Here is a 19,274-nt window from a genome sequence, read left to right on the forward strand (position 1 = left end):
CTGTCTTATTTCTCAAGAAGACTAGAAACAGAATTATAAAGATTTTAGGCTTTAGAAGACATAGAAGTAAGAGATAACACAAGAAGCGATGATAAATTTCATTCATCATCAAGTCTGACTTTACTAAATATAAAAAACAACTTAAAAAACTAAATTAAGATAACTCTAATTTAATATTCTGCATCACCTCGGTGACAAGAACTTGACTCTGGTGAGTGAATTGAGGGCTTAAACATCACTGAATATAACAAACGAAATAGTAAACTAAACTAGAATACTGCCTACTCCAGCACCATAGTTCTGACTGTCTCCACGCCTCAAAGGCAAGTCTAGTCCACCACCGCCTATCTTCAACTCCGCTGCCCTTTCTTTACTTTCTGCAAGGATTGACAACTTCTCAGTTAATTGGAATGCTGGGGCTTGCAGCCTTGTGTGCTCAAAGTCATGGAAGACACTGCAGTTTGTCGACTGATCCCAACTAGCACGCAGCTCATTGTTGACCATCATTTTGCTAACAATGCAATGAGTCCGTGCTTCTGAGAGCTCAAACATCTTGGCGATTTGTTCCAAGCTTAAAGTCTTGTATGACGGTGAGTAGGTCAAAAGGTAGGTTCTCAAAGCCGCCTCCTTGATCTTAGCCTTGATCATCTCAAGAACACACTCACGATTCCTGAGGAGCATCCAGACAAGAAGGGAATTGATGACATTAAGGGCCTTTTGGAAGTCGCTTTTGCTGAGGGCTTTGGTAGCAGCCACTATATGATCCCTGACATTTTCAGCGGGTCCTACGAACAGTCGCTTCTCATTTGATTCAAGCAACCGCCTGAATGTTTTACTAATCACTCTGCGATTTGTGTCGTGGACCTAGCTGCCATATTAGGCACTTCCAGCAGCATGGCACATATCAAATGAACTGCCTCCAGGAGCTCAAGGTTTATGTGCATATAGGAGGGCATCTGCCGGCTTCTCTCCAGCCTTTCCTGTTCTGGAGTTTTCTCGTGAAATCTACTTCCCGGGACACCTTGTGCAAGCAACTCCCTTACTCTTCCACCCAAATTTAAGTCAGAAAGGCAGCTATTTCCTTCAAGGATTAGTCCATTCCAAAATGCACATAGACCGAGTTGTGCCACGGCCCTATTAAACAATATTTGGGTTGAAATGTCCATATGCTGAATACAATCAGGCAGGTGACTCATCAGCAACAAGTCGTGCACAGTAGAAAACTCGTCCAAGAGAGCATGGTGGTAAATGTCACAAAGCATTGCTCGTGCTTTAGTCTGATCATCTCCATGCTTGTATATCAATCAAACCAGAATATCCATGAAGGCCCTACTGCTCTCAGTAAAAGTGGGTTTCCGAGGAACAAGTTGAGGAGTTACAATAAATGCCATAGGCTCCTTGCCTGCACCATCTTGTGTCTGCTGATCAGCAAGACTTCTTATGGAATCATAAACTTCCTGTGGTTTATAATATACTTGTTCAACCCGCCTTAGGGCTACCTTTGCAACATCTTTGAAATTCCCAACTTTCTCTAAATACTCTTGAACATTTTGAGCAAGAGTAAAAAACATTGGTTCATCTCTGAGTCTTTTGATGTACTCATTGGTGTGAGGGTCCGCGCACTGCAAGCTGTTGAAGAAGTCAGTGTCTATCCTTTCCACAAAGGCCGCCAAGTTTCCCCAAAGCCTGATTGTCCCATTGTAGTCCAGTCCCATCTGGGATTCATTCTCATCTGGCTCCGCAATATCATTCACCACAATGTTTGGATATTGCACCAGAATATCAAGTACAACAAGCATGTTCCGCACACACTTTTTCCCACACATTTATAGGCATGTGCCTGCTGAGACCCGGGTTGACATCAAATTGAGCAGAAACAGGACGGAAAAGAATCTCAAGCTTTTGTGCGGGTGTTTTAGCAACTGTTGTCAAGAAGGTAAGCTGCTCAAACCTTCCAGTTCCCTTCCTTCCTGAGCTGCCACTACCTCTTTCAACTTCTTATTTATCACATCCCATGACATCTCGTGACCATCATCTTCCTCATCCGTCATTGATTCAACATCTGTCTGATATGAAGTTTCAGAATCCGTTTAAGAAGACTCATCAGAATCCTCCTCGCTCTTCACGGGATTCTCCCTAAACAAACTAATCAAGTCCTCATACTGCCTATTGTTCTTCTTCAGTTTCTGTTTCATCACGGTCAAGGCCTTGGCATTGCTGCTAGTGATCTTCTTCTTAGCAGCCTTTTTTTCCAGCGCTTCAGCCAAAATGCCCTCCAGCAAAACAAGCGCTTTGATGTAGAGAGACGGTACTTTTTCCTTCTTGGTCATGCGCATCACCTTCTCGAGCTGCTTATTAAGTTTCTCAAAGCAATCCTCCATGCTGATCCAATCATTGACATTCTTAGCCGCATTCTTTAATTTGTCAAACGTAGCATCATCTCATCAAAGTGCTTGACTTTTGCTGATTTAAGAACACGCTTCGGATCATCCTCCTTGTCATCAGAGGCATCACTGACATCTATTCTGTAGCAGCTTCCTTCGGTGGAAATCTCAGTAACAACTGCAGTTTCAGATTCTCTATCAGTATCAATATCCGAATCGCTGCTTGAAGTACTCCGCTGGCTCCAGAACTTGGACTTGAAGGAATACCTAATGAATAATGTACTCAGAATCAACAATTCCGATATGTAAAGGATTGCTTTGGACGTATGAAAGTTGTACAAGAGAACAGGTGAAAAACAGTAAGAAAAATGTAATTTACAAGATGGAGAAATTGCCTGTGCACAATAACCCGGCTGGAAACCCAAAACCCAAGCATGAACTAAGTCATTCTGCTTATCAAGGAAAAAAAAGTCACAAATGAGATAATTAACTGTTATAACTCTTATCCATTAACCAAAACCAGATTATATTAAGGTTTAGTTTCTTATTTATCTCATCCTTTTTTTATAATACAAGTTAAAACCCGAAGCTAATCTTATCATTAAGCAATGATGAAGACTTAAACCTCGCCGTACCTGAATAAGATGCCATATGCAGCGCCAGGATGCTCTTGAATAAACAGGAGCCATCATTTCTACAAACCTGCCATACGTGTAATTAAGACGTGCAGGATACACGGACCTATATCTGTAACACGCATGCACGCATCCATGGATTGATGCACGCGTGAGTAAACCATACGTGTCTGTATTTGTTTATGAAAATTTTGTACCCTGTGCATGAAGGATCTGTGCTGTTTTCATCACACTTCCTTCCACCACGAAGTGTCTTGTTTATGTTCCTGTTAATGCACCACCAACCAAAAGAGTGGTGAAGAACACGTAAGATCGGAGCAAGTAGTGAAGAATTTACTGAGAAAGAATCATTAGAGTCTGCTACCAAATTTCAAATTAGGTTCTATATTAGTCTCCTTAGTTTAGACAGAATACCTGTGTACTTCTGTTCTGTTGTCTCTCGCCATAAGAAGATGCACCTCGGAGTTGGCAGGATCAAGTGCTGGCTGTGATATCTCAAGCCCCTCTTTTCTGATAATCAACAAGTGTCTGCATATGCAAGAAATCAAGATGAATACATACTGAAACAATATCAGGATGCAATGGTTTTACATAAATGCACGAAAAATGTATGAATTGAGGGGAGTAACTTCCAGCATTGAAATTTTCGATTCCCAGGTCCTCGTCCCAGAGGTAGATGTTAAAAAGGAAACCAAACCAGGTTACTAGAATTTACTAGGAAAATTTACATGTGCGAATCTCAATTACAATTATGGCTAGGGGCAGTTACCACTAGTTTGATTCATAGCAGACACATGTATAGCCCTACTACTCCATTCCTAATCCCTCCACTCGTTTACATGACCGCGTAATGAAAAAAGCACGACAACAAAATGACTTGATGGGAACTGAGAAATCGAAGAACAATGAGAAACCAAATCCATGAATTTGAAGATACAAAGAAACTAAACAACGGGATGAGAAACAATTGTGTTCTCCTTTGGTTACCTTCTTTACAATCTTGTTCACACTTTTCTTTTGCTTTAATTCAACTGCAATGGCCAGTAAGTCTGTTGATGACTTTGAGTTCTAAAACAAAAGGAGTACATAACATATATCAGCATTAAAACCCGATTTCTTACAACCCTAATTACCATATCCTTCGAGCTGCCTAATCAAAATTTAAGATTATCACTACAATCAACACAGAAACAACGGCTTACCTTTTTGTTTTAGGGACCCCATAAAGGGTTGCATTAGCAAGTCAAAGGTCTTGGAAACCATTCCTTTAGGTAGTGCCTCAGTTCCTTCAAGCCTGCATTGAGCCTAAACATGTAGGAGAACATCAATCACAACTACAAATTTTAACCATTGTACATATAAATTATAAAGAAGACTGATGCACCATTTAAGAAAACCTGCAACTTTTCGAAATTGTATGTTGCATAGCATTAACTGATCCTTATGCTAAAAACTTCTGTGAATGAAATGTCTAAGGAGTACTAAATATGCCAAGGAAAACATATACATATAGTCTTTATGGCGTACGTTTAACAGCACTTTTTGCAAAATGTAGTCAATTAAGTTTGTCGATGATATCTTGACCATATCAAAATGTAGTCAACTATATTAGCAATTGTAGGTCGAAGTATCAACAATATCAATAATATGAACAACATATCCACGTTTTAAAAAAGTTCAGTTAATATATATGTATGGTGAATAGTACCTCTTAATCAGTGACAACAAACTGGCTCCGAAAGAAGAGAACTGCACAAAGCATGGCAATGGTAGAAAGGAAACTGCAACTAAAGAACCTCCTTCTTGTTGGGTCCTTGTGAGAAATCTGAATGCAAGAGGAAATAACAAAAACAAATATAAACCAAAATAATTACAAATCAAAAGGGTAGGCATTCATAATTCTCTGCTATTAAGATTGGACATTAAAAAGCCTCATAAACTTTGTGTAAAAAAAAAGCCACATAAACCAATTCAAAAACCAAATTCTGCTGCATCATACAAAGAATGTGAAAAACTGGACTTGAGTAAACCAAAGGAAAATCACTGCAAAAGGAGAAAACAACAGTGCGAAAATCACTGCAGGAAGAAGGTGAATATCATGCTATGAAATCGAAAGTCGATAAACTTTAAGAGAGCTATTGCAAAGAGGGGCTTACAGAAGTTGGGGTCTTCATCATCATCATCATCATCTCCAAGTTGAATAAAACTAGAACAATTTCTGAATGTTGAGAGATTGAGAAATGAGATTATGGTGATTGCAAGGAAGGAAGCAAAAACTACGAATTATGATGTGAGATATATTTATGAGAATTAAATTTAATTAAAAAGTTTTGTCAACGGACCTTCAAAAGCAGTGCATCAAGTGAAGCGGCCTACGATACTTGAAGCTGCAAAAGCCAATTTTCAAATAAACAGAGCTACTGATCCCACATGTCCTTCTAAATCCACCAAGACGCGGGAAGGCTGCCTAATGCGTTGGGCTCAAACCCACTTCGATGTCTCGGTACAATGCCTTTGAGTAATGATTGTAGTATGTATCTCAAAATTTAGACAGTGAGAGTTGTTATCAGCACTTTCAGAGCTGATATGTGATGTGTGATAATCGTCTTTTATCTAAAGTTGAATTAAAGGCCTATATAATGTAATAGTTAAATTTAATGAAAATAACAATTGATCTATGTGATGTGACATGTAGCTAGAATGATCTTATGTACAAACTAAGAATTTGATGGTAACTCACACAACTTTTATGTTCTTACTATGTGTATGAGTTTTGATTAGAAAAGATAGGCTATTTTAGAGTTTCCTGAATGTGAATAGACACTTTCATGTGAGGATAGTAAAGATAGGGTTTAGATTTAATTAAGTTGTACATTGAAAGATTCTTTGTTGACGACGTCGTCACCAACCATCTTGTTACCCTAGAATTAACATAAATTAATTAGCTGGAAAAATAGAGGTTAAAGAATCTGTTGATGAGTCTTACTTATTCCGAGGTATTTTCTTACTATAATATCTTGTTATATTTTATGATAAAACAAAAAATGGTAAACTCTTCATTCTACGCTCAAAATCTTAGTCTTTAACAACCCAAAGTCCTGCGTAAGAAAAACCTTTGTTTGACATTACACTATAGACAATTGTGTGGGTGACTGTTTCTACGTTGTAAAATCCATATTCATCAACAAACAACCACTAACCAAAATAAAGATAGGCCTACAACTTTATCCACAGATGACCCTAAGTCATTATTATATTATAAAATCCACATACATCAATCAACAGGTAACCACTAACTAAAGGGAAAAAGATTCTGGTCGGATTTTTTTTGTTTTTGAATTCTATGAAATTCGTGATTGAAATCGTTTATCGTATATCGTGCTGTTAGAAATTATTTTAAAATTTAAAATTAAATATAAATAATACTTAATAAAAATTAATGTATGATCAATGGTTGCGATTATGAAATTCTTAGGATCTCAAGAAAATGATCCAAAGAGGATCCTTTTCCTTCAAGTAGACAGGGCTTGTAACCTTATCGACAATTGACGCTCGACACAAAAATCAACATACATCAAAAGGTGCGAGGCATCAATTGTCCTCACCTGCAACCTTATCCAATAGTTGATGAATTGGGTAGGAAGTTATACAGCACGTATGATGTAACGTGCAACACTATTATTGCTGGTCAAGGCCTTTGTCAAGTCTCAGGGGAGGCCCGGAGAAGGGTGCTCCAAGGACAAAGGACACTTTTAGGCGTTTGCAGATTGCAGTGATTCTCGAGCTACATGGAGAAGGAGCAGAAAATTTTCATTATGATCGGAATACGAGAGATATATTATATGTTTTTATAGAAATTGAGAAAATTTTTAATTTTTAAATTATTAAATTTTTAACACACATATCATATCATTTGTATAGTAATATGTTATGTATCATCTTATGTACCGATCATATTAAAAAATGTATTGAGAAAAAGACACGGCATCCGACACAAGGACGAACCAATCCAACCAATCAATTTGATCAAAACACCACACACGCACCGTAACATGTGCCCTCATCACCCAATTAGCCCCACCACCACACCCACTTTCCCTTCATTCTTGAGTCGTTTGTTTCACGCGCTTCCAGCATGCCTGACTGCAGGTAACCTAACAGTGGAAAATGGAAAATGGAAAATGGAAAATGGAAAATGACATACATCCTACAATGCTAAACCTGGTTGCAGCGGAGTCGCTGATACATCCTACAGTGCATAAGGGTTTTCATGGAAAATGACATACATCGAAAGAGTTTATTGTTATGTTGGATTTTGATTTAATACTATATTGTTACGGTAGGTTTATTTTTACATGATAATATATTTTGGAATGCGTTGCCGCGATGACACGAATTTATATAAGTTGTTTTCATTTTTGTAGTTTGCTAACATTGTCAAATGTGTCTTCTAGCATCAATGATCCAAGAATTTATACATAAAATTTTACCATTGATTGAAAACGCATATTTATATCATGTAAATTGTTCATCTACAAAAAACACCCTATATTTAAAGAAAACATCAATTCACCTCATAGTAAATTTTTATTGAAGTCGAGTATTCTCGTCTACAATGACTGAGTTGCAAGAAAAGATTTATCCTTAATTTTTTTTTTTGGTAGAAGATTTCTCCTAAATTTGGTTGCCCTAGCTTGAACCTTTTATCGTCTGCAGAGTTTAATGCTGATCACAAATGGAAAATGATCTAGTTTGGAGATCCTAGGGATTATGTGATTGTGACATTTCATCGTACATTGTGAGATCAATTTTCGTTAGTACTATTCATATTTAATATAAAATTTTAAAATTTGAAATTATTTCTGACCGCACGATGTACGATGAACGATCACAATCATAGGATTCCTAGAAAAAGGATCCGGCAAGGATCCTTTTCCATCATATATTCATTGGGACAGATGTACATGTGTTCAGTTTTTGACCGTGCCGTAGGACTAGTGATGGACTCCTCAAACTTGTAAGTGAAAGGTTTTAGGTTCGATTCTTGCCAAAGGCAAATTTAAACCACGTTATTGCTAGTTCATTATGAGGCTAAACTTTCATCTTCTCTTTAATGTAGATAATATCGTTTGTTAAAAAAAATAGTACATTTTCTTATCAATCAAACAAAAGGAGACATTTTTTCTTACTTTTTACTTAAATTATGGTACCCTCTCTAAATCCATAACCATAATCATGATATGTAGTGCTTAATACTATAAAATAAGTGGTAATTATTTCGTTTAATATAATTTATTTGTTTTTAGTTGTCCAATGTCTGTGTGTGTCCATCGACATTCTTTCTGGTTCTCTTCTAAATTTTGTATAGACGGTAATACTAATAACACCACCAATTTAAATTATTCTTTAATAAATAATATTATCTATACGAAATAGGCAGGGAGCTAGCTTTACGATAGATTAGTAATAATATGGTTCAAATTTGCTTTTTGTGAGAATTGAACTTAAGACCTCTCACGTACAAATGAAAAGAAATATCACTATATCGTAATACTAAGTAACACTATTGGTTTAAATTATATTTTGTAAATTATATAATGTAGTTGTTAATATTAAATTATTACTAAAAATATTAATTAACGTATTTATTTATTCTCGATGACACATTATATGAATATAAATTTTTACTAATTAATAACACACTCATTGTCAACCAAAATCATATGAAATTACCAGTTTAATATTCTAATTAAAATAGAACATGAATAAGAAATATGAGGCAGAAATATAATTTCACACAACCAAATTTTAGTTTTTTTTTTCAAAGCCTCATCTACATATAATCTTAAAATATCTCTAATTAAAAAAAATAAAAAAAACAAAAAAAAAACTTTCCACTAGTACATTCTCTATCACTCTCCTCCTCTCTCATTTTATTTAAAAAACAAAAATAAAAAATATTCTCACACACTTTATATATATCTATATGCTAGTATGATCTAAAAATTGATCCACCTAGCATGTGGACTTTGTGTGGTGGAATCTGTTTATGATTGATAATAAGTTATTAACTCTTGGTCTTCTCGAGAAATTCAATTTTTTTACACTATTTCGTCCTTTTATTTTTGAATGCAGTGTCTTTGCTTTTAAGTGGCTCTCTAGTTCTTCTCTCTCGGGAACTCTCTCTCTCTCTCGCTGGTTTTTGCAGCTTCTTTATCTGAAAGTGGGTTTTCTTTCCTTTGCATGTTACTATTTTATTTATTTATGTTCTTATTTTTTTGGCTTGGTGTTTGTTTAGTTTGTAGGGTTTCGCTTTGGCAATTGATGCCTAGGGTTTTTTAATTGCATGCTTGAATTCCTTTTGTGTTTTCATGTGCTTAAGTTTGAGTTTTTATACGGTTGTTTTCTTCTGGGTTTTTGTGGTTGTTCTTGTGTTTCTGACTTCAGAATTAAGAACTTATTCATGCACCAAAACATAGTTAAGAAACAATTGGAAAAAAAAAAATTGAATTATTAAATATTAGATTCAGCTCAGCTTACATGTTCCAGGAACATCTGCGTGAAAGATTTATCCTTTTCTGTACATCAGTCCCAATTTGTAAGAATTAAGGTTAAAAGTTTGTATTTTGACTATTTTCTTAACCCTTTTTATGCAAAAAATTTGGCCTGAAGTGTAAGCTTGACTTTCAAAGCATTTGGAATTTACTTTGTTTTCAAGATGGAGATGTTCCATGCTCACAAGAACTAGTTTTAGATTTTTCCATTAATTTCTCAAAGCTTTTGTACATTTTATTCGGTGTTGTATAATTTATGACGAATATTTTCTACCTCTTGGGTAGCAGTTTAATTTCCATTGAAAATTAGATAGTTTCTGGTTGTAGATAGTTTTCTTAGAAATCTCTAGATGAGGTTTCTGATAGTATTTTGCATGTTATGTTGTGTTCTTACTTCTTAATTTCATGTTCTATGTGTCCCTGAAAGATCATTCTTGATCTGTAATTATAGGGTAGGTCCTAGATATTCTCTAGTCATACTTTATAATTTTTCAACCCAGCACCATAGTTCCGGTATATGTCAGACTTCTTTGGAGTCGATCATGATACTACTGTACTAGGTCTGTATTTTCTGTGCTAACAATCTAGGTCAGTTGGTGTTATTGGGGATATCAGATATTTGGTTAGTATTTTATATAGATGTGTATGTATGTATGTATATGTGTATAAAGTTCATTTTAATTTCTCACCTTTTATTTCCCCCCCCCCCCAATTTATGTGTGGAAATTTGATCGCATGTGCAAGATCCCTTGTTGTGATTGTTAGAACATTATAAGCTGCTCTTTTCCGTAGCTACTGATGTCTAATTTGAGCTATGGTTTGATGTTGTGTGACAACGAGAGAGAGCACGCTTGTCATCACGCATGAAAGGATCATGGTTGTTTACGGGCGTGCCCTCTCTTGTTGTCATTCGGTCCACCTGCTCTATCTTTGGCATATGATATTAATTTGCAGGTGATTTTGATCTCTAACTATACATGCCAGAATTCGCATATGATATATATATATATATATTACTTGTTTTTACTTCAATTTGTTGTAAATTTTTTTGTGGAATCATTTTTTATGAACTTATTGAGTCTCATGTTTGAGATCCAAAATAATGTGCTCATTCAACAATTGTTAAAACATTTTGACAAAACAAAAAGCTATTGGTAAAACATAATATACGGAACTTCAATATTCATCCGTAGCACATCAATTAATCATTTACCTCAACCAATTAAGTTTGTTTAGCGGCAATCCACTTTGTGTTACCGTTTAGTGGTATTCTTTTTACTTGTAAGTGAAAGGTCCTAGGTTTGATTGTTGCTAAAGGAGAGTTCGAACCAAATTATTATGGCTAATCCATTGTGAGGTTTAGCCCACTCCCCCACCCCTTTAGTTTAACATCAAATGTATTAAAAAAAGTTTGCTTAGTGGGGACTTAGGATGGGGTTGAAAAGATTTGTGCTGATCATGATGAGTGCTTGTTGTGTTGTGCATATTGCAGATGTTGAAAATTTTTGTGAAATTTACTAATTATTGATCTTGGCAATCTTGGCTGATTTGCCTCCTTGTTTTAATGATAATTCCGCCCAAAAACCATAATATGTTCTTTACACATATTAGAACCGAAAAAGATAATCAAGTTAGATTTTAAGGAAAACTAATGAAAAGGGCTTGAAAACTTTGAGTTTTAATTATAAGGACAAAATAAAGGGTAAAGTGAATAGTACCAGGATTGACTTTTTAGTGTAAAAATGTGGTTTTTCGTTAAAGTGAACAGTACCGGGAGCTTTTCGTTAAAGTTCCCTAGATTCTAATGAGAATCTATAAGTTGAAGGTTTGTTTTATTTAAAAAGAAGGGTGGTTTTCACATATGAGAAAGTAGAAGTTGAAGATTTGTTCAATTTGCATCCATTACTATGTTTCTAACACTTCCTAAAATAATTTTTAAATTTTCCTTTTGATTTTATTAGATATTTTATTTTCTAATTTAAAAACATAAATTTATTAAACATAAAAGCAAAGAAAAGGGTCTGTTTTGCATATGGGATAGGGCAAATTTGGATACTTTTTTTCTTTGCACTCATTGTTGTGCTTTTCAAACTTTTCATAGTATATAAACATTCTCAGCATTTAGTTTTATTCAATTTTCTCTTTTGTATATGGCCATTGTGCCATGGGATTGTGGAGGAACCAAAAGGCCACAGTGGCATGATCAAGATCGTCATTGTGGTTGCATGGCCAAATACTCTCTTATTGTTCTTTGTTCCTGCATTTATATATTACTCCCAACATATTTTGCTTAACTATTTATTAGCTTGTGTATTTCTTCGTTTATGTGCCATATATAGGCATTTTGTTGTTATATTAATGAAAACTGTGAAATAACGTTAATCTGTAATATGTATCCAAGAAATCAAAATTTGAAGTGATTAGATTAATCAAAAAACACTTTTAGATACCATTGTTTCATTTTAAGAGTTTTGGATTTTTGGACTCATGTTATATTGTTATTTCACTATCTGCGATGGAGATGTAGTTTCATTTAAGGGAAGATAATTCAACGACGGCACTGTATTTGTATATGTGTGAGATATCCATTTTCTTGTCAAATTTTCAGAGAAGAAATGTGATTAGTGGATTGAAATGTTAAGGAGGGACAAATAAATGGGTGATCTAAGCATGAAATTGCAGGGTTGCTGATGCTATATATACCAGTGGTGATGGTGAACTCAATGAACAGATCGTATTTTGGCAATGCTAACTTGGTATTTGTGGGGTTGACGGTGATGGTGAGATGTGGTTTGCCAGCTAGTAGATTGTGTTTTACTGGTAAGTGGATTGACAGCGGTTTCATATTGCATTGAGATTGTATCTTAAGTCTAACTTGTTCTTGCAGTTTCTTTCTCACAAAGGATGAAATAGATCCTCTATATTTTGTTTTATACTGAACTTTCAACTAGCACATGATGCTGATCTCTAATAGCAGATTGAATTCATATATTTATGACTTGTTTTTACTTGGAAGTATGTGTTGTTTCCCATTAAAATTATTCAGCATTCGGAAAATCTAATGTAATTGCAATGCAGTAGTTATGCGTAAATCATTTTTGTCAGTCATGTTTGGTATGTGGTCGTAATGTAACTGGTTAATGGGTATATAAATTGTTGCACTTTAATAGAATAGGCTAAAAATTGTTAGATGCTCTTGATGTACATGAGATAAATAAATGAAATTTTCTGATTGAGCAATACTTTCAGTTCTGTTTGCTATTTGGAATTCAGAATTTGATTTTAGTGGTGCTTATTTTACTCTTTTTACTTTTACTTCTTGTGTAATGTAGGAAAGGATGAATATGGCTGGAGTTGGGTTGATGAGGATTCCATTCCCCTTATTTGTTCCTGCTCGTACCAGTATTTTTACCATTTTCTCACCCTTTTATCGTTAAATTGAATGGTAAACTGTAACGCTATCAAGTAAACCAAAAAAACATGTGCTAAGGGACTGGGCATGATTTTGTTGTTAATATGATTGAATGAGTCCATTACTGGATACAGAAGCAAAATATATGAGCACTCCTTTTATCTACTAATAATAAGTGGAAGACTTAAGAATGAAGAGAAACATTGCTAATGCAATAGCCGTGACAATGGCAAATTGGCTATGCATACAAAGCTAATTTTGGTATGGGCGGTGTGAGAGTGAAGGTTGGGGATGCAATTTTGCGGCTGTTGGTGTTACCTTGGTTGTGAGTTGGTTGTAGTTTTTTGCCTATTTTTTATGTCATTTTTGTACTCTTTCCCATATGAAGGATGAAAAAACTCTTATTTCTCAAACTTCAGGCGTAGAAGACTATGTAAGATGGGGTGCGTAAGTCTTTTCCGTTGTTTGAACCCACGAGTCTTCTCACCAAAAAAAAACAGGTATATATTTGGATTGCTTGTTATAACACCATGAACATTTTTTTTTCTTGAAATTTTCCATTATCTAAGTTTCATTTTATGGACTCGTGTTTTCGATATTGTTAATTTTGTGTCCTTGTTAAAGTGTGGATGATGGGGCCCTAAAGTATCATGAAACTCTAGACTCAATTGTTAAAAATGCATTACAGGAACTCTAGGACTCCATCTACTTAAGCACTACAAAACTACTACTTAAACATTACAAATGCACTACGTAAACACTTTTCCTATCGAATGTATTGCATGGTCATTTTTAAGTATCTCTATCTATATTTTGTAGTGCATTCCTACCAAATTAAGCTTAAAATCCATGCAACTTTAAGTCCTCATCCAAATGTCTTTCACCGGTATCAAATATTTCTACAACAACTCTAGTAGTTGCAAGGGAGAGGTAAAGTTGTTAGAGTGTTATGTTTTAGGTGAGCACCACTCATGTGGGGGGAATATTACCGTTGCACATAGGAGAGCATCTCTCTTACATCATCAACTCATCTTAACCATTCACGTAATCTACACTATGAGACAGTTACAAGTATCATACTCTATCACTTAATGAAATTACCTCTCCACAGCACACTTGGAGCATATTTCTGAAAATTCACTTATAATTCAACACTCCCTTCTAGGTGTTTTGCAGAAATCACTCTCAAAGACTTCCTCAAATACTTAAATCGATCCTTTCCCATGCTTTTGTGTTTGCATTACACCAAATCAATTTCCCCTTCTTGCAGTGCATCTTTGATGACGTATAGGATTCTTAGATATAGCAATGGTAGAGGTATTATCACACAAAATTTGAGTTGGTTCAACTTGTTCTTCCCCAAAATCTGAGAGAACAAACCTTAACCCGATTGCTTGCACAGTAGCTTCAGCTGCACTCACATATTCAGCCTCTGCAATTGACAATGCTACACTATTTTGCTTGATTAATGCCCAAGAAAGCACTCCAAATCCTAGACTAAAGTCATATCCAGAAGTGCTTGTCATCCTCACTTTCAACCCAGTCACTGCCACAATACCCAATTAGCACAACATTCTTCCCCTTTTCACTTGCAATTCCATACTCCAAGGTGCCTTGGATATATCGTATTACCCTTTTAGTAGTTCCCATGTGCTTCCTGGTGATAGTGCATGAACCTAACAAGTAGGCTTGCTGCAAACATAATGTTTGGTCTTGTAGCGGTCAAATACAAGAAACTCCCAACAATCTTTCTTTACAAACTTTCATCAGCCATTTCACTTCCATCCACTTTAGACAATTTTTCATTAACAGCCAATGGAGTTGCAACTAGTTTGCAATACGTCCAAATTTATCCAATAGAGCCTTTGCATATTTCTTCAGATGTAAGAAAATGCAACTCTTAGTTTGAACTACTCCTCGACCCAAGAAGTGATGTAATAATCCCTAGTCTGTTATCTCATATTGCTTCATCATTTCACTTTTAAATTCTGAAATCAACTCATTTGAACTCCCTAGTGTAAATGATATCATCCAACCACATACAAAGAGACAATGATAATACCTGCCTCAGTTGTCTTGGTATACAATATGGCTTCACTAGGACTTCTGTGAAACCCAACTTTTGAGAAAAATATGAATAAGTTTCTTCATACCAAGCTCTACGGGCTTGCTTCAGACAATATAGTGCTTTCTTGAGTTTGCAAATCTTGTCTTCCTTGCCTTCATTCACAAATCCAAGAGTTTGATCAACATATACCTCTTCATGGAACACTCCATTGAGAAATGCAAACTTCACATCCAATTGCTTTGAACCTCTTTGTGCAGCTAGAGCTTCAATGTTCTTATGGTGTTAGGTTTTGCAACTGGAGCAAATGTCTCATTAAAATCCAATCCAGGCTTCTGGAAGTACCCCTTTGCTACTAACCTTGCCTTATTCTTCTATACAGAGCCATCTAAAGGGGAACCTTCTAGGAAACTCATTTACAGACGTGTCTAAGCATAAATTTCAAACATCTCTGGTGACTCTTAGCCTTAATATTATGCTATTGTCAACATGTTTAAGATTTATGAAAACTTGTGTTCCTGTTTTCATGGAATCTGGATGTGAAAACGTTTTCCTTCCCCAACCCTCGCTTTCTTTTCTATCACTCTGATGATATCTTCGCTATTCTTTTTGGTACTTGGCTCATGTGTTTGCAATGGAGGACACGTGCTTCTATTTTCACCTATTCGCTTCCGTTTGTCTCTAAACTGACTAATGGATTTCTTGTTGATGGAGTTTCACTTATAGGTTTTTTATTCGTTAAGATGTAAAGGCCTATTAATGATTTTTCTTGTAAATTGTAAGCACTATATCCATGATGAGCTTTTAAAGCTGAACTTCTTTCATAAGGATTCGACGTGATCATGGAGTGCCGGCTGTCGACTACCTGACGCCCTCCCCCTCCTCCTTTATCCTGCGTCTGCTTACCATGCGAATGGTGTACGTTATAGAAGATAGTTTGCTACTGTTTAGGTTGTTACTGCTTTACCTATTCTGTTTATGTGCTTGCCTTGCTACCGTCTAGGTGGTTACTGCTCTACCTATTCTTTTTAATGTGCTTGCTTTTATTGTTAACAAGAGTCAAAGTATGACACCAGCAATTGATTCACACTTACGGTTAAATATTGTTCAGAGTAATTCCGAAGTGCTTGAATGATCACCAGGAGTTGAATCTGAAGACCGAGTAAGTGTTTCCTAGATACGTCTGCTTCAACCAGCTTGCAACTCTTAAAGAGAATTTGATTTTACGTCTGTGCTTCATCACGTATACTGTTTAACATTCGAAGGGATCCCTGGCATATTCTAGTTTAGCATCTCATTCAAGCTCATATCAAAACTGGGATCCGCCGTTATGAAGGCCGGCTTTTATCATTGAAACAGATCACTCTCCCAGATTGGACATTACATCCTTTTGAGTTTAAACCGAAATTTAGTATATCAATCTGCATTATTTTTACTTGGATTTTATGTATATTCTGACAATTGGTCCTTCGATATTTGTTCTTTTATCAGATGTTTTTCAGCATCTCATTTCCTCTGGATTGTGTGTTCTTTTTCAAAACAAGTGGGATTTGGAAGTCATGTCATCCCCTCAAAGAGAATTTTTAGCTGAGTGAATGAAATGATTCCAACGTTATTCACCGCTCTGGTCAAATTGGGGCTTAAGCGACTCTTCATGCTCGTCTCACCCTCTTGGCCCGCCTTTTCCTGAATCCAGGATCGAGCTTATTCCCCCATCTGTGGTTGATGCCCACGGTGGATGACATAGCAGTGGTTTAGTGTGCCCTTATTTCAGCCAGTACTTGGCATGGCCTGGTGGGAAAGTACCATCCCTTTCAACGGTAAGACCACCTCCAATGGTTGGGGAAAATTTAGTTAAGATAAATAGTGCAATTGAAATCCGAACTTTAGACTATAGTAATGTCCTTCAAATCAAATGATGTATTCTCTTCCCTATATCCCTGCTGTTGCTCATTGTAAGAAGGCACTGAAGAGCTCTTTTGAGATCACTGCTCAGCATGGCCAATTCAAACTCCAACCTACAAAAAGGGATGACAATGATATACTGTTCAAATTGGGATGAAACGGCTGCTGCTTGGATTTGAAGATAAAAAGAAACTAAACAACGGGATGAGAAACAATTGTGTTTTCCCTTACCTTCTTTGCAATCTTGTTCACTTTCCTTTTGCTTCAATCCAACTGCAATGGCCAAGAAGTTTGTTGATGATCACTTTGAGTTCTAAAAAAAAAAGGAGTGAAACTTGAAATCCGATTTCTTTGAATTCAATTAGAAGTCTCAAATATTTCCGATTTGGTTAATATTTTGTAAGGATAATCTATGAGGTGAAACTTGAAAAACAGATTATTTGGATCGCTAAACTTCAATGTGGTGTGGGCCTACAACTTATTCCCATTTTTATAAAAACAATAATAATAATAAAATAGGGATCCCTTAACTTAAAGCCCTCCATGAACAACATATCCACGTTTTTTAAATGTTTAGTTAAAACAAATTGGCTCTTTATAACCTGTGACAACAAATTGGCTCCCAAAGAAGAGAACTGCAGAAAGCATAGCAATGGTAGAAAGGAAACTGCAACTAAAGAAGCTCCTTCTCGTTGGGTCCTTGTGAGATATCTGAATGCAAGAGGAAATAACAAGAACAATGCAAACCAAAATAATTAAAATTCAAAAGGGTAGGCATTCATCATTCTTTGCTCTTAAGATGAGACATTAAAAAGCCACATAATCATTGTGTAAAAAAAAGGCACATAAACCAATTCAAAAACCAAATTCTGCCGCATCAGTACAAAGAAAATGAAAAAAAAAAAAACTGGACTTGAGTAAACCAAAGGAAGATCAAGAAAATAAAAAGTGCAGAAGGAGAAAACGAGGGTCCGAAATTTACTGCAGGAAGAAAGTGAATATCATACTACGGAACCGGAACTCCATAAACTTTAAGAGAGCTATTGCAAAGAGGGACTTACAGAAGTTGGGGTCATCATCATCATCATCATCTCCAAGTTGAATAAAATTAGAACAATTTCTGAATGTTGAGAGATTGAGAAATGAGATTATGGTGATTTGAAGGAAGGAAGTAAAAACTATGAATTATAATGTGGGATATATTTGTGAGAATTAAATTTAATTAAAAGTTTTGTCAACGGAGCTTCAAAAGACAAAAGCAGTGCAACAAGTGAAGCGGCCAACATTATATGAAAGCTGCAAAAGCCAATTTTCAGGTGAAGAAAGCTACTGATGCCACGTGTTCTTCAATGGCCACCAAGACGCGGGAAGACTGCCAATGCGTTGGGCACAAACCCAGTTCGATGTCTCGGTACAATTTCTTTTAATTAATGTATTTCGCTTCAAAGATAGTAAGAGTTGTTATCGTAGTTGGTATTTGACATGTGATAATCGTCTTTCATCTAAAGTTGAATTACGAATTTATATCATGTAATAATTAAATAAAAATGAAAATAACAAGTGAGTTTATGTTGAAATGTAGCTAGAATTACTTATGTACAGACTAAAAACTTGATGGTGGCTTTCATGTTCTCACTCTCACATACACAACTTTTACATTCTTACTATGTTGTTGAGTTTTGATTGAAAAACCTGAACTATTTTAGAGTTTTCTGAATGTGATAGAGGCTCCCATGTGGGGATGGTAGAAATAGGATCGAAATTTAATTAATTAGTACGTTAGAAGATTTCCTGCTGACGACATTGCCATGAACACTAAAAAGCTTAAGAGTCTTTTTTTTTTTTTTTTTTTTTTTTTTTGGAAAACAAAATTTTTAAAGAGTTTTAACAACCCAAAGTCCAATGAAAGAAAAACATTTTGAGACATTACCCTAGGGCCAATTGTGCAAGTGGCTCTTTAAGTCATTTCAACGTTGTGGAAGTAGAACCCACTTACATCAATATGCAATCACTAACTAAAGGAAAAGGATATCCTTTTTCTAGGAATCCTAGGGATCACGCAATCATATCCGTTCATTGTATATCGTACGGTCAGAAATTATTTAAAATTTAAATATAAATAATACTTAACGAAATTTGATCTCACGATGTACAATGAACGGATACGATTACAGAATCCTTTTTCCTAACTAAAATAAAGATGGGCTACAACCTTATCAACACGTGACCCTAAGTCATTCATATGTAGTAAAATCCACATGCATCAACAGGTAACCACTAATCAGTGTGGAAATGCCTACAACGGAAAAGGATCCTCTC

General features: G+C 35.6%; 1 long non-coding RNA gene and 1 pseudogene across 5 annotated transcripts; one reads left to right on the plus strand and one right to left on the minus strand.

The window, feature by feature from the left end:
• Nucleotides 1-74: 74 nt before the first annotated feature.
• On the minus strand, nucleotides 75-5,500 carry LOC103420349 (eukaryotic translation initiation factor 3 subunit C-like; annotated as a pseudogene).
• Nucleotides 5,501-9,042: 3,542 nt separating this feature from the next.
• LOC114824881 (uncharacterized) lies at nucleotides 9,043-17,296 on the plus strand. 5 transcript variants are annotated; one of them, XR_003773382.2, is made up of 4 exons: nucleotides 9,043-9,242; nucleotides 12,182-12,393; nucleotides 12,906-13,485; nucleotides 16,162-16,559. It is a non-coding gene; the product is annotated as an uncharacterized lncRNA (long non-coding RNA). The 5 variants fall into 5 exon arrangements; XR_003773383.2 differs by having other exon boundaries at nucleotides 12,256-12,393; XR_011581422.1 differs by lacking the exon at nucleotides 9,043-9,242 and adding an exon at nucleotides 17,014-17,296 and having other exon boundaries at nucleotides 9,249-12,393; nucleotides 16,162-16,870.
• The last annotated feature ends 1,978 nt before the right edge of the window (nucleotides 17,297-19,274 follow it).

This window comes from Malus domestica, chromosome 05 (assembly GCF_042453785.1).
Source record: "Malus domestica chromosome 05, GDT2T_hap1".
Lineage (NCBI taxonomy): Eukaryota > Viridiplantae > Streptophyta > Magnoliopsida > Rosales > Rosaceae > Malus > Malus domestica.